The 14,350-nt window shown below is 43.7% G+C and overlaps 1 protein-coding gene across 1 annotated transcript in view; it reads right to left on the reverse strand.

The window, feature by feature from the left end:
• Positions 1-8,722, reverse strand: part of CREBRF (CREB3 regulatory factor) — a 35,757-nt gene extending 27,035 nt beyond the window's left edge. The window contains exon 1 of the mRNA XM_054037895.1: positions 8,608-8,722. The gene's annotated coding sequence lies outside the window, so the exon portion shown is untranslated. The remainder of the gene's footprint in view (positions 1-8,607) is intronic.
• Between the last annotated feature and the right edge of the window lie 5,628 nt (positions 8,723-14,350).

The following is a 14,350-nucleotide window of genomic DNA, read 5'->3' on the forward strand; positions in this document are numbered from 1 at the left end:
CCCTTACTTGACTAGGCAGAATGTATTCAAATAATCATTCTTTTTCATATATCTTGTAAGTTTTTGTTCTTAGTCCAAAATCTCATCAGAACACTTCAATGATGGTACTTCAATCATACTTAGATAAATGCTAATGTTCATACTCTATGGGTAACCTCTGGTCTTTACTGGTAGTTTTAAGGACAAGACAATTAAATGGTAAGAAACAGTGAGGGGCACAAGCTAATGATGCAGTTAGAGATTCTTAGTCTTCCATGTTCTCCACATTTACTATAGAGCAGGTCTGCCTTTTATTTTTTTCCATTCCTAAATTCCCTGGAATCATCAAAATCTTTATGATAAAACAAAAAAAAAATTAAACTTACTTAACATTTTCTGGGGCTGGTAGATTATAATTTAATGCACCAATCGACAATGTCTATGGAAACATGGGTTTAAAATCTGAATTGGTTGGAAAGGAAAATGAGTTCGTGGATCTCAAAGGACCTATTTATCTACATAAAACTACTATACAATTCATCCATTATAAACAGTCTGTGCTTAAGACCACACTAGACCAGACTAGCAGGGGTGCTGCAGATCAGGATTCAGCATACTGAATACAAATTTGAATGAATGGAAAGAACTGAAGGGGGGCCTAGAATAGGAGTATAAGTAATACTGAAGATCAGTACACTTGCACAGTTGTATGGGATCACTGGCCCTTTAAGAGAGTTCCATTAATTCCTTAAATAAACATTAAAGGATACTGGGCATTGGTAATGTAATACACCCTTTCACTTCTAAATCACTGATGCTCCACGTGGGTTGTGATCATAAAGTTATAACCAACCCCTGTTCAGTGGAGTTTTCTAACTGATTATCTTGCTGGTGGATCTTAATAGAAATGCTAAATGAACCACAGAGACAACTTTCAAGCTGGACCCTCCAATGTCAGGGTTGTTACATTGATGTGGTAGTGCAGGGGAGCTCGCATTGCCACTTCCTGTGTTATATTTTATTCTCCCAGGTTGTAAATCCATCACCTTTCACCAGCATTAAATTCACTCAAAAGAAACCCCAAAGAGAAATTTCCAAACAACTGCAAGAGAATCTAGCTGAATGGCTTTACAATATACAGTGCACCTCAATCTGCAATATGAATTTTGTACTTTAATTAGTTATGAGCAAGATTGCTATTTCATGTTTGTGATGTTAGATGCACATTTTGTACAGTCTGAAAATAGTAAATATAGCTATATCTTTTGTTAAGAACTTGCACAGTGCCTATTATCACAGCAGCTAAGCACTTAGTTACAGAGTTAAAGTGCCTTACATAAACAGTTACATTTTCACTATCATAAGAAGTGTTTCAGCTGCTATTAATATGTCAAAGTTCCATTTTTAATACCAGAAGAAAGGGAGGAGAAAACATGTTTTCATGACTTCCCATGTGTACTAATCAATATTTTATTGGTATTAATATTTGTACATGATTTGGAAGATGAAGAAATATAACTTTAAAGTTTCCCCAAACACCTGTTAGGCCTGAGGACAAAGCCTATTAGCATAGGTGAAGAATGCCAGAGATGTCACATCCCCCAAAACTATGCCCATGTAATTTAAGAAGAACAACAGTATATGCTAGAAGCAACAGAGGGTCCTGTGGCACCTTTGAGACTAACAGAAGTACTGGGAGCATAAGCTTTCGTGGGTAAGAACCTCACTTGAGTATATGCTAGGTGTGTGTACTGTACTTAGCTGTAGCATTAACAATAATTTTTTTTTTAAGTTAACTAGATTTGTCTCCTGTGTTTTTGTTATAGCTTCTTTCCTCTTCCTAAGTTTATTTCACTTTGTTTTCTGTTATGGACAACATCTCTTCCCCATGACCCCCCTTTGTCTCCCTACATTAAGTTCTGTTCTATTACCTCTTCCCTTATATTTTAAGTCTCATTCCCCTTTCTCGCCCCAACCCACTGAAGATGGATCTCTTTTTTTGAAGGGTGGAATGTCTTCCTCCAACAATAGATGATTATGATGGTCCCTTCTCGCCTTAATGTCTATGAGTTCATAAATACATGTTGAAACTCCCCCCCCAAAACCTGTATATGCATCCACCTGCACCTGCCCAGAGGCTCATTTCCCTCACCTCCTCCAACACCAGGATCCTGATAAAACTGCAGCAGCACAACCTGAGCCATTGTGCCTTTTGGCTTCTCCTCCCATCCTGAAAAGCAAGGAACAGCTCAGGACACTCTACTCCCCAGCTCTCCTCCCACAGTTTAAGAAAATGCTGCCCTGCTGAACTTTTCTGCTATCAAATTCTTCCACTCTTCATCTTAGAGTAGTAGGCCCGAAGATCATATTGCTTCCAGGTTTGCCTCTTTCCCTCAGAAGAAAGAACCAGCAGCTCCAGTTGCTCTGCTCCCTCTCCCCAGTGAGATCACTCTCCCAAAACAAAATTTCTATTTGACAAAAGCAGACTGGTTTTCAAGACCTGTAAGTGGTACTATTAACCAGGGTGGGCAACCTGCGGCCCATCAGGATAATCCGCTGGCGGGCCGCCAGTTTGTTTACATTTGCATGGCCACCCACAGCTTCCAGTGGCTGCAGTTTGCCGTTCCCGGGCAATGGGAGCTGTGGGAAGCGGCAGCCAGCACATCCCTGCGGCCTGCGACACTTCCCACAGCTCCCATTGGCCAGGAACGGCGAACCGCGGCCACTGGGAACAGTGTGCGGCCATGCAAATATAAACAAACTGTCTGGCGGCCTGCCAGTGGATTACCCTGATGGGCCGCGTGCAGCCTGCGGGCCACAGGTTGGCCACCACTGTATTAAACAGAACCCGTTGTCTGCAAGCAGGCATCCACTGGGCTATAACTGCACAAAACAGTGATCCATACTATTAATAACTTTAACTACTACAGCAAACAAGAAGAGTATGGTAACTAGATTATAAAGAGTAAATTCATAGTTTATTTGAACACATATCCTTATGCAAGAATTTCAGCCAAATAGCTCAAAGGTTACTCAGGCATGCTTCATTTCTGCATATTACATAAGCAGACTAATAGATGCCAGCAACTGATCACTGCTTTTTCACTGCATGTCATATTTCAAAGAGACTTTAAACAATATTGTTGCACTTAAGATTCTTAAAAAACCCACCAACCACCTATCCCTTTTGTAATAAAATGTTAACTTTTCTGTGGATTTTGGGGTGGGCAAAGGGGCTGGTGTTTGAATGGACATATCAGACCAAATAATATTTTTAAATCATTGAGCCCTGCCTGCCTCACTGTTCTGCTGCTGTAGGTGCTAATAGCAACATATTCAAACAATAGCACCGTAAGCCCACGGATCTCAAAAGGTAAGCATCATTATTCCTCTTCTAAAAGGACAGGGAATTTGAAGTACAGGAAAGTTAAGTGACTTGCTCCAGGTCACAGCAAGTCAGTGGAAGAATTGGGGATAGTACCCAGATATCTTGATTCATATTCTTGCTCTAACCACTACACTACATTCATCTTTAAACTCTAATACTACCAGCACCACTTTCCTCCGAACACCTGCTGCATGGACATCTTATTCGAGAAAAACCTCATCAGACAAAGTGGAAAACTGCAGCAGGTTAAGTGCAGCAGTGAAGGACTGTTTTGTATTTTCATCTGTATTCAAGTGCTACAGGTTACACTATTTTCAGGCAAGTTATTAACAGCTTTCAATTAATTCTTAAGATCTTTTAATACTTTTAGGAATCAATTTTAACTGTGAAAGGGATTAATTAGTATATGGATTTTACCAAAGTATTGTAAAACTAGAAAAGAATTACTTTCCACAAGAGATAATGATGAAACTGGTTTCTTCTGCTTATGTTTCAAGGGAATTCACTGTTAGAAAAAGAACAATGAAGAGAGAAAACGAAAACAAAACTAAGCAATTATATAACTGATCTTTTGGAAGGAGTGTCCTAGCATAAGCAATGCTATAGAGATGTAGAATATGAAGTCATCGTCTCCACTCTTCTGCCAGTGCAGGGTACAGGGTTAGAGCAGAGTCTTTGAGGAGGATGTGAGGGGCGCAGAGAAGGAAGAAATCCTTAATGTTCAGAAAACTTCTGGGTGAAGGGAAATGTAAACTTATTCTAAGTCCTCGTATTGTGGAATTATATTTTATATTTATGGAAATGAAAAAAGTTATGATATTAACTGCCATCTCAACACAAAATATTCAAACTCACATATTTTATAGCCAAGAAGTGTGCAAGTGTAGTCAATTTATCCATTATCAAACAACTGATAAAAATATAATCCAATTGCCCATGCCATCCAGAAACCTGTAGGAAATGTAAATGAACAAAAACAGAAGTGTTTATTTTTTCTTAAAATGAGTCTTGGCACAGGCTACACTTTAAAGCCTAAGACAACACATTCAAGTAATCATCCCCTAGCACAGTTTCCCAAACTTGGGACGCCTCTTGTTTAGGGAAAGCCCCTGGTGGGCCGGGCCGGTTTGTTTACCTGCCATGTCCGCAGGTCCGGCCGATCGCAGCTCCAGGCCAATGGGAGCTGCGGGAAGCGGCGGCCGGTACGTCCCTTGGCCTGCGCCGCTTCCTGCAGCTCCCACTGGCCTGGAGCGGCAAACCGCGGCCAGTGGGAGCCGCGATCAGCTGGACCTGCGCATGCAGCAGGTAAACAAACTGGCCTGGCCCACCAGGGGCTTTCCCTAAACAAGCAGTGTCCCAAGTTTGGGAAACACTGCCCTAGCACCAATCTGTTAGAAAGATTTTCCTATATATTGGTTATTCTGTGTTGCAGTAGAAGCTCAGAGTTACGAACACCTTGGGAATGGAGGTTGTTCCTAACTCTGAAAAGTTGGGAACTCTGAACAAAAAGTTATGGTTGTTCTTTCAAAAGTTTACACCTGAAAAATAACAATACAGCTTTGAAACTTTACCATGCAGAAGAAATATGCTGTTTTAACCATTTTAATTTAAACGAAACAAGCACAGAAACAGTTTCCTTACCATGTCAAATCTTTTTAAACTTTCACTTTATTTTTAGTAGTTTGTGTTTAACACAGTACTGTACAATATTTGCTTTTTTTGGTTTCTGCTGCCTGATTGCGTACTTTCTGGTTCCAAATGAGGTATGAGATTGATCGGTCAGTTCCTAACTCTGGTGTTTGTAACTCTGAGGTTCTACTGTACCTCAAATAAATCGTCTCATAGGGTTTTATATGCTTGATCCTCAAGGAATCTCTCTGATGCAGATAAATAATTTGTTCATTGTACAGTTGGGAAAACTGGCGTATAGGGTTAAGTGGTATGATGCATCAGAGATGGTATCCTCTGACCACTAAATAATGCCTCTATCAAACACAGACAATCCGTTATAAGTTAGCTAGTGTTTGTACTCAAAAAGTACTGAGAATTATAACTCATTTCTCACTCCAGGAGCTGTACTATCAAGCAATGAGTTTTACAGGCCATGTGATCATTATCCACTTTCCTTCAACATCAACCATACCAGGTTAGTTGACAATCCAAAGTATACCAATCACCTAAAATATCTAAGACCTAGCAGTTTCCACCCCTTAAGGCTGCCCACAATGAACATGCACCAGGTCCCCCCCAAAACTTCTGTATCTACATCTATTATTCTTACTCCAAAAAAGAAGTGTAAATGTTATAATTAAAAAAACCACAAGAGTACTTCAGCTGTGCTCAGAAGTAAGCTGTCTGACATATGCAACCTAGATGTTAGCCCACGTTTTTATTACTCTATTTTTAATTCAAGTCTCTTACAGCTTGAAAGACCATGAGCCAAGTCTCATCACACTTATACTGGTTTTACACCAGTGTGACTTCAAGGAGTTACCACTGCTTTACACTGTGAACAAAACAGGCCTACTGTGCTTTCAATCCAGAAATTAATATTTCAGTGTGTACAGTTAAAAACTTAAAATAAAGAATCTAATCTGTACTGGAGTTTGAAAAAAGTGGAACGTTTTAATTGGTTGGTTCAGAACGAAAGATAGAAGAATTCTGGTCCTGAAATTAAAACACTAATTATTGCATCAGTTACTGAAAATAATCCTCTAAAAAAATACAGCGTGCCTCACCTATGCACACGCCACAGTTGTATTAAGGAACTGTCAAATCACAGGAATGAGATTAGGGCACGCCTCATAACTCAAAGGGATGGAGAAGTTCAGTAGTTCACTAAAAAGGCCCTAATCATACAAAAAGCTCCCTGGCAAGCAGATGCCAGCTGAAAGCCCCATTGAAGTAGAGGAGGGTCCTTGTAGGTGCAGAAGTTTACCTATTTGGTGACACATTGATTTGAAAGAGGCTCTGTACCAGGATCCGTCAATACAAAGCTCCTTATAGGAATGATCTCATGGAATGTTAATATTTTCTTATTTATAAGAAAAGAACGGAAAGAAGGATGATCAGAAAACTCATGCTTGGATAAACACCTTAATTTGTTTTAAAAGGGAAGTAATTCAGGTTAATATTGGATGAAACTCCACATTTCTAGAATAGTTAATGAACAGTTTATGACATTTTCTGAATTTTAGATCAAACGTTTTTTGTAGAACATCAATATTGTGTATGATTATTCCTCATTTACAAAAGTCAGAAGTGAACAGACTCATGGGGGAAGGAGGGAGGGTTTAAGCATGAAAAGAGAGAGAACATAACTTTAAAGAACCAAGTTACAGAGAATCTGTCTCCTTAACAATAAATGAAGATGTTTTACCCTCAATTTTCTGATACAAACAAACAATATTAGTGATGAGAAGTCCTGCGAGTGACAGCAAGGAATTAGGTCTGCCCTGAGTCAGAGGGTAACTAGGGGAACTGGTCTGGGTATGTGTGGGGTAGTCAGAGCAGCAGAGGAAGTGTTCCACTAGTTTTGTAAATTACTTCTTGTCCTGCATGTGCCTCCTGACATCCCCTTGACTTCAGAGAGCAGGAGCGCAACCTTCCAGCCCAATCACCTGGATCAGGAATCTCCCCTTTCTGCATCGCCCCGGAGCCCTATCTGTGCCTCTCCCTGCCACCTCAAAGGGGAAGGGAGCTACTCTTCCTAGCACACCCCTGGCTGAGCCCGCCCGCCTGCCTCCCCCACCTCCGACCCAGGCCCCACAGGCATTGTCTCCCCTCGCCAACCCCTTGTGCCTGGGCCTCGCCCCCTCCTCCTGACACACTAACACACCTCCCAGCCAACATGGCCGCCCCACCAACCAGCACCGAGCGCAGCCTAACCCGCCACACAGCCCGCCCCACCCCCTTCCCAACCTGATTGGCCAACCAACCTCCCAATCTTGCACCCATTGGTCCGAACCGCCGCCACTCACGCGCCCAGCGGCTCTTTCAAGCTAGTGTGAGGCAACATGTAAACAAATCACTTTCATAGGCTCCTCAGCTAGGCAGTGCCGCTCCCCCCACTTTCAAAGGAAAGGAGGGGGGGGAGCTACTTCGCTTCAGAGGGAAGGGATAATGGAACCTACTCTCACCAACTACAGCGTCCAGGCATGGGGTGTGTGGGGGGGAGACAGGGGCAGGAGGCTCGCAGGCAGCTAAGTTCGCCCCACAAATCCCCCTATAGGGGAGGAAATAAGGACGGATCTCCAGCTAGTTTCCAGGCCTGTCACAAGCCTTTGACTCCTCCAGGAGCCCACGGATCCCCCGCCCCACAACCGCAAACTAGTTACATAGAGTCACGGGGCTGAGTTGGGAGACTCCCTCACCCGTTTCCCACCCAGCTGTCGCCTGTCTCCCCTATTTGCACTGATCCCTTATATACTGAGGGCTAAACAATCCCTTCATCCATACTACCAGAACCCACAAAACCCCTGGAAGGAAGGCGCTTTAATCCCCATGATCGTACAGTGCAGGCTCTGCTCCCAGTGCCACGGCACAGACGCCTGATAGATGTAGGTTGCAATGGAAGCCGACAGGCCACTGCTAACTCAGTGCACGCCCCTGCACATGCTGCTGCTTTCCTTTGCAGTCTTTTTCAACTCCTTCTGCCACTAACTTGCAGACATTAATTTCAAAACATACCAAAGGCCCAAGAAACGACAGCAGTACAATCAACTGTGCCAACGGGTCAGACATCTCGGAAGCAGAGAAACTCAGACATCTGCCTAGCACGGGGCTGTTCCGATCATACTACCAACAACCGCCCCCTTGAAGGAGCACAGGGAAGTGTCTGCTGCCCTCCACATCTCTATCAGCGTGGTACCTCCCCCCTCCCATGCGCCTCTCCAAAACCAGGAGAGGGAATCGGAGGCAGACACACCCCTTTTTCACCCTGGGATTACCCTAGCCTCAGTACCCCGGTCCTTCCTGGTGTGTATCAGCGACTCTCCTGACCTACTCTGGCTGCAGCCCCTGTACCCCTCTGCTGGGTTAAAGGGGCAATACATGCAGCCACCCCCCACCCCGGGAAGGACTGCACCAGCCTCCACACCGCTGCCCCCAGCCCTTGTCCTGCCATGGGCTACTAGTGCAACAGTCTCTATAGCCTCCGCCCTGTCAGACCTGCTGCTGCTGCTACCGCCACCCCCACGACCCCTCCCTGCCCGAGGCTGCTGCAGCAGCCTGTCCCTCACCTGGCGTCCCCCCGACCCAGCGGGGGAAAGGGATATCTCAGTAGGGGGCGTCGCCCATCCCGCTCCGGCCCGGACCCTCCATGCTGCTTTGGGGTTTGTTTTGTTTATGTCTCTTCCTGACGGGTTCCCGGAAATCGCGTGACTCGCCCCCCTCACGTGGGAGGGGGGGTATGAGAGCAGGCCAATCACAGAGAACAATGCACAGGGCCTATCAGAAGCTGCATAGCGCGGCCTCCTCTGTCATGTGACAGGGGTAAGTGTGTGGAGCGGCCCAGTGGGTGTGGGGGGATTGGTTCCCCTGCCCATATAGGATATGCCAAGAGTGGCCAAAGTTAGTGACCTTGAGGCTCTGAGCTGTATATAACAATCTTCAGAAGTTCAAGAAGTGGAGTATGCCTGCCAGGCCTGGGGGTTTCAGCCTTGCAGGAAGGGGGGGCTCGGGCTCCAGCCCTGCAGGAGGGATCTGCTGGGACTTGGGGCTCCCCTGCAGGAGGCACCTACAAGGGCTTGGGGTTTCAGACTTGCAGGGATAGAGGTCTCAGGGCTCCAGCCCTGCAGGAGGCACCTGTTGGGGGCTTCAGCCTCGCTCCTGCTGAAGCCCCCAGCCGGCACACCCCACAGGGCTGAATCCCTGAGACCCCCATCCCTGCAGGGTGGAAGCCCCTAGCTCTCCCACCCCACTGCAGGGCAGATGCCGGGAGCTTCCCGGCCCCCCCCCGCACTTTAACTGTAAAAGAGCTGAATCCGGCTTATGGGCCACAGTTTGGCCACCCCTGATATATATGCCATACAGAGTAGCAGGTGGTCCCAAGGGAGTTTCCCTACCCAAGGATCAGTGGGGTCTCAGAGGGAGTCACTGAAGGGGAGTCATCCCATACTAAGGGCTATGGGACTCTAGGCCCCACCAGCTGTTCCTCCACCCCCCTTAGGGAGGGCATGCCCCACAGTTTGGGGACCTCTGCCATATGGTATAAACCCTCAATTTAAAAAAAAAACTTGAAAGTTTGAGCCACATTTGGTACCTAAATCTCTCCTGCAGCCTATAAGCAAAGGCTCTGAAGCTAGTGTGTATTGTAGTGATATGTGAGTTTATATATTTTTTTCATTTATTTTTTTCCTGGCCTCCACCCTGTTAAATCCAGATGGGCATTAAACAAACAAGCAAACCCCAGTCCTCACAAGCTTTTCATCCATTTATCTCTCTCTGACTTGGAGAATGAATGGGTTTTGGCTTAAAATAGTTTGGTCTCAAAGTAAATTGTAAATAAAAAGACACCTACTCAGCTGAGGACAACATTACACATTGTATCCACTTATATCCTATTTCTGCTCCTCAGTGCTGGCTGCTCAAACTCATTATTTCCTATTGGCTAGATGCAAGTGGACGCCTATATTGCTTACTGATGAATTTAATTCTATTGCCTGTAAGTGTAGGTCTGTTAAATAAAGAAGATGTAAAGAATAGTGAAAAAATCATTGTCAGCTTCAAAACACCTTCCAGATCTTACTAATTACTCCTTAGATTAAAACCAATATATTTGGAAAACCTTATTTACTTTCTGCTGTATAGACTGCTCAGTTTACTTTTGTACTTACTTCACACAGGCCAACACAATTATTAGTATTTATTTGACACTATCCAAGAATGTGGTAGTTGCCTCACAGTACAAACAGGAAGACATGGTCACTGTCTTGAAGATCTTAAAATCTATTGCCCCAGTTCTGCAATGTGCCAGGCACAAGCACAGCAGTCTCCCTACACACTACTACTTGTTGGCTCAGGACCTAATGTCAAATGGAGGGGTAACAAAACAGTAATGAGAATAAGGGAGGATGGACAGAGCTAACATCAATAAAATAATGTTATCAGCAAAAGCTTATGCACACCATGATGGAGCAAACAATTATTGTTTAAGAATAAATAAATGTCTTTCCTTCATCACAGGTCAAAGGGGAGAGGTTAGTGGCTTGGCAGACCAGTTCAAAAGGGCAATCCATGCATAGAAGACAGTGTGGGTAAAGCAGCGCAAAGAGAAGTAGACAATAAGACAGAAGAGTCATCTGTACAAATGGTGACCACATGCACCCTGTATTCACACTCTACACATCACTGTAATAATCTTTGTACAAAATATGCTTCGATATTGTTTGAAAGCTAATAATATCATGGTGGAATGCATGTAGCAATATGTTAGTTTGTGAACAAAAGGTGAAATCATGACTGAAGTGTGTTTTCCAGACAAGTCTGGGGAGTGGGTAAATCCGTTTCTCAAAGACAAAGGACAAGTTGAAACCTCTAGCCAGGTGTCACCAAAGCTGATAGGTAATCACCTACCAAGTGGCTATTCTTGAGAAAGGAAGCGGGGCAGGAACAAACAGATCTGCATCTTAGCAAACAGGAGCTTTTCACCACCAGTCTCTTTGGCTATTGTCTACACTACACACCTTTTAGTGACACAGTTGTGCCACTACAGCAGTGCTGCTAAAAGGCACACAGTGTAGTCGCTGTTTGTCGGCAGGAGAGAGCGCTCCCGCAGACAAAAAAACTTCCACCTTCAACGAGTGGCTGGAGAGCTCTCCTGCCGACAAAGCACTGTTCACACCACCACTTTTTGTCAGCAAAACTTTTGGTGTTCAGAGGTGGTTTTTTTGTTTTGTTTTTTTCAAAAGTTCTGTCATTCAGGTTCCAGTGTAGACAAAGCCTTAGTCTCCATCCTCACAGCAGGAAGGAACTTTATCTAGGGGTAACCCTCAGGAAAATGCAGTTTCAAAGGGTGACTGAATTATAAAAGAAGTAAAAACACCCCAAGTTCTCTTTCCTTATCTATATATCTCTTTTCCATGTAAGATGACAAAAGAAACAGCCTATGGACTTTTGGAGCAGATTGTGACCCGAAATTTGGTCAGCCCTGTTGCTGGGAGCTTGTAAGAATTTCACTTTGAACCAAGTCTAGTTTGTTAAGTTTAGAAAGCATTTTATCTTTATTTTTCTTGTAACCATTTCTAACTTTAATGCCTTATACTTGTACTCACTTAATCTCTTTATAATTAAACAAACTTGTTTTATTCTTTAATTAAAACTAATCCAGCATTCTTTAAACTGAACCATATAGGTAATTTCAATTATGGTAGCAAATGTTTGTATACTGATATCCTTAGAGGGGCAATGGACCTACTATTGTCCAGAACACACATTTTGGGGGCAGGAATCCAGGACTGGGAATATGTTGGGTTCACCCAGCTAGTGGTAACCAAGGCTGCTGAATACCAGAGTGTAGCTGGGGTCTGCTAACAGGCAGCTGGGGTCAGAGTTGCTAGACCAGGTTATGGCTATATACAGACACTCAGGGTGTAACCTGCATCCTGTTTGGGAGGAGCCCCAGCAGCAAAGCATTGTGAGACACCCAAGGTTGCAGAGAAGGGGTGACACAGCCTCTCACTGGTCTGGATTGCACAGCACAGTGTAGGGAAAGAGGTGAAGAGAGAAGCAGACAAATAGGACAAAATAGTCATCTGTAGAGATGGTTGCAGAAACAGAGAAAGCCATATTCTGTAGGAATATTCAGTTCTGTCAAAGCTGAAACACTTCACAAAATTGATTTAGTTTTAATGGAATTTCATTTCAGAAGAAAACCAGAAAACCAACAATGTCCAAATGGCCTGTTTTGACATTTTCAGAACAAGACATTGATTTTTTTTGTTTTTAAATGATTTTCATTGTGCATTTTTAAATTTTGTATCTTATATTGCACATAATTTTAAAAAGACAAAATTAAAAAATGTTTTAATTGACCCAAAACAATTTTTTTTTAAATTTCCTTTATGAGGGATTTTGGAATTTTCAGGTTTCATTCCAATTTGGAATGAAGTCAAATTTCAAAATCCTTTAGGAAATGGAATTTCATCCTCTGCACAGCTCTATTAGTCTCCTTATAGTTAGTTTCATTTTGGGGTTTTCATCTGCCCACACTATAGTGCCACATTTATGGGTTGCAAATAGTTCAGAACAAAATCTAAATCCAAAGAGTTTTAACTGATGTTTACATCTTTAAAAATTAATTTTATTAATTTCAAATTTTATTGTAAAAATAACTGTTAGCAAGACAAGATCAACAGAAACAATAGCATCAAAATAAAAAAAATCAGGGTTGTTCAGAGAGAAAACAGTACTTGGAAATCTTGGACGGACACCAACTTTAAAAACAAGTTGAACATAATCAGCAAAGGTTAGCTGGTCTAGTTTTAGACTTAACGTTATATTAAATGGCAGAAAAAGCAATGGCGTTAATAGGCAGTTTTGTAAATCTTTTACAAATTTTACATTTTGGGCTTCAAACTACCTGTCAATGTACAAAGTATGAGATAAAAAGAATAAAGTTCATGGGATGGGTTTCACCTGTGATGACTTTGAAACAGAGACGTATCTCCAGAGTCCAGCTGAGTGAGCCTCAGAAATTCAGCTGAAGGAAATAAATACCAGATTGAGGAATTTCCCTATATTTTATGCATCAGCACGGTGAGCTAACACTTCCTCTCTGAGACAGTTGTCAGATAGTTAATGTGAAGAACATTGGAGGTATCTGCATTTTTTTTAAATGAGTATTATGCGGACCTCTCTTTATTTGATTACTATTATGCTGTCTGCTACATGGGTGCAATGAGTTAACACAGTCCTGGATGGCTTTTTGCATGCCTGCAGGAAGCCAAAGTCAATAGCTTTAGACAGCCCTAAGTACTAGTGCTTAGCAAACAGCAGAGGTGTCAAGGCCTTTAACAGTGTGTCTATCCAAGTTGGGCACAGCACCCCCCCTACCGTATGGCAAAAGGGGGAGGGGAGTTTATGGATATAAAGAAAAGAGTTGCCTGGTTTTAAAAAGAGATTCTCCCTGAAACTGAGAAGAGACTTAATAAAAATTTGCAGGGAGTTAAACTCGTATACTCCTCTTTTGGATAATAAATTAATAGGAACATTATTTACCTACACAAAAGTCTGCTTTGTGACTATTGCAGTGGTTTCCTACTTCACTAGGGTTACCATATTTTGTGCCTCCAAATGGAGGACACTCCACAGGGCCCCGCCCCCGCCCCAACTCCGCCCCTTCCCCAAAGTCTCCGCCCCCTCCCCTGCTTCCCACGAACATTTGATTTGCGGGAAGCCTGAAGCAGGTAAGGAGGGCGTGGGGGGAGGAGGCGCGGCCCAGGCTGGCTCCCCCGGCGGCACCAGCCTGGGTCGGCTCGGGCCCTGGGGTGCCGGCCCCGGGCCCGAGCACCCCCGGCCCGCCCAGCACTGCCGGCCCCTGGCCGAGCACCGCCGGCCCCGGGCCAGCCCCCGGCCCAGCGGCGCCGTATTTTCCTGGACATGTTCGGCTTTTTGGGATTTCCCCCCGGATGGGGATTTGAGTCCCAAAAAGCCGGATATGTCCGGGAAAATCCAGACGTATGGTAACCCTAACTTCACCAATCCACCACTTCCCTCATTCAAATTCCTCCTAAACTCATAGCTGATACCTCCAAGTAGTTAATTTTGTAAAAGTGCTGAATTATATCCTATTCCCCAGCATGGCTCTTCATTTGTTGCTCAGACTGTAATATATTCATGCTAACACCTGTCTCTGTGTTTTTTGTAACACAAAGTGGTGAATATCATCATCACAGACTGTAGCTGAGGCTTGTGTATAATGGAGATGCCCCTTCAGCTCTATATAGATGTGGCTAACTGCAATGGTCACAAAATCATGGACAT

The sequence above is a fragment of the Malaclemys terrapin genome, chromosome 8, assembly GCF_027887155.1.
Source record: "Malaclemys terrapin pileata isolate rMalTer1 chromosome 8, rMalTer1.hap1, whole genome shotgun sequence".
Taxonomy (NCBI): Eukaryota; Metazoa; Chordata; order Testudines; family Emydidae; genus Malaclemys; species Malaclemys terrapin.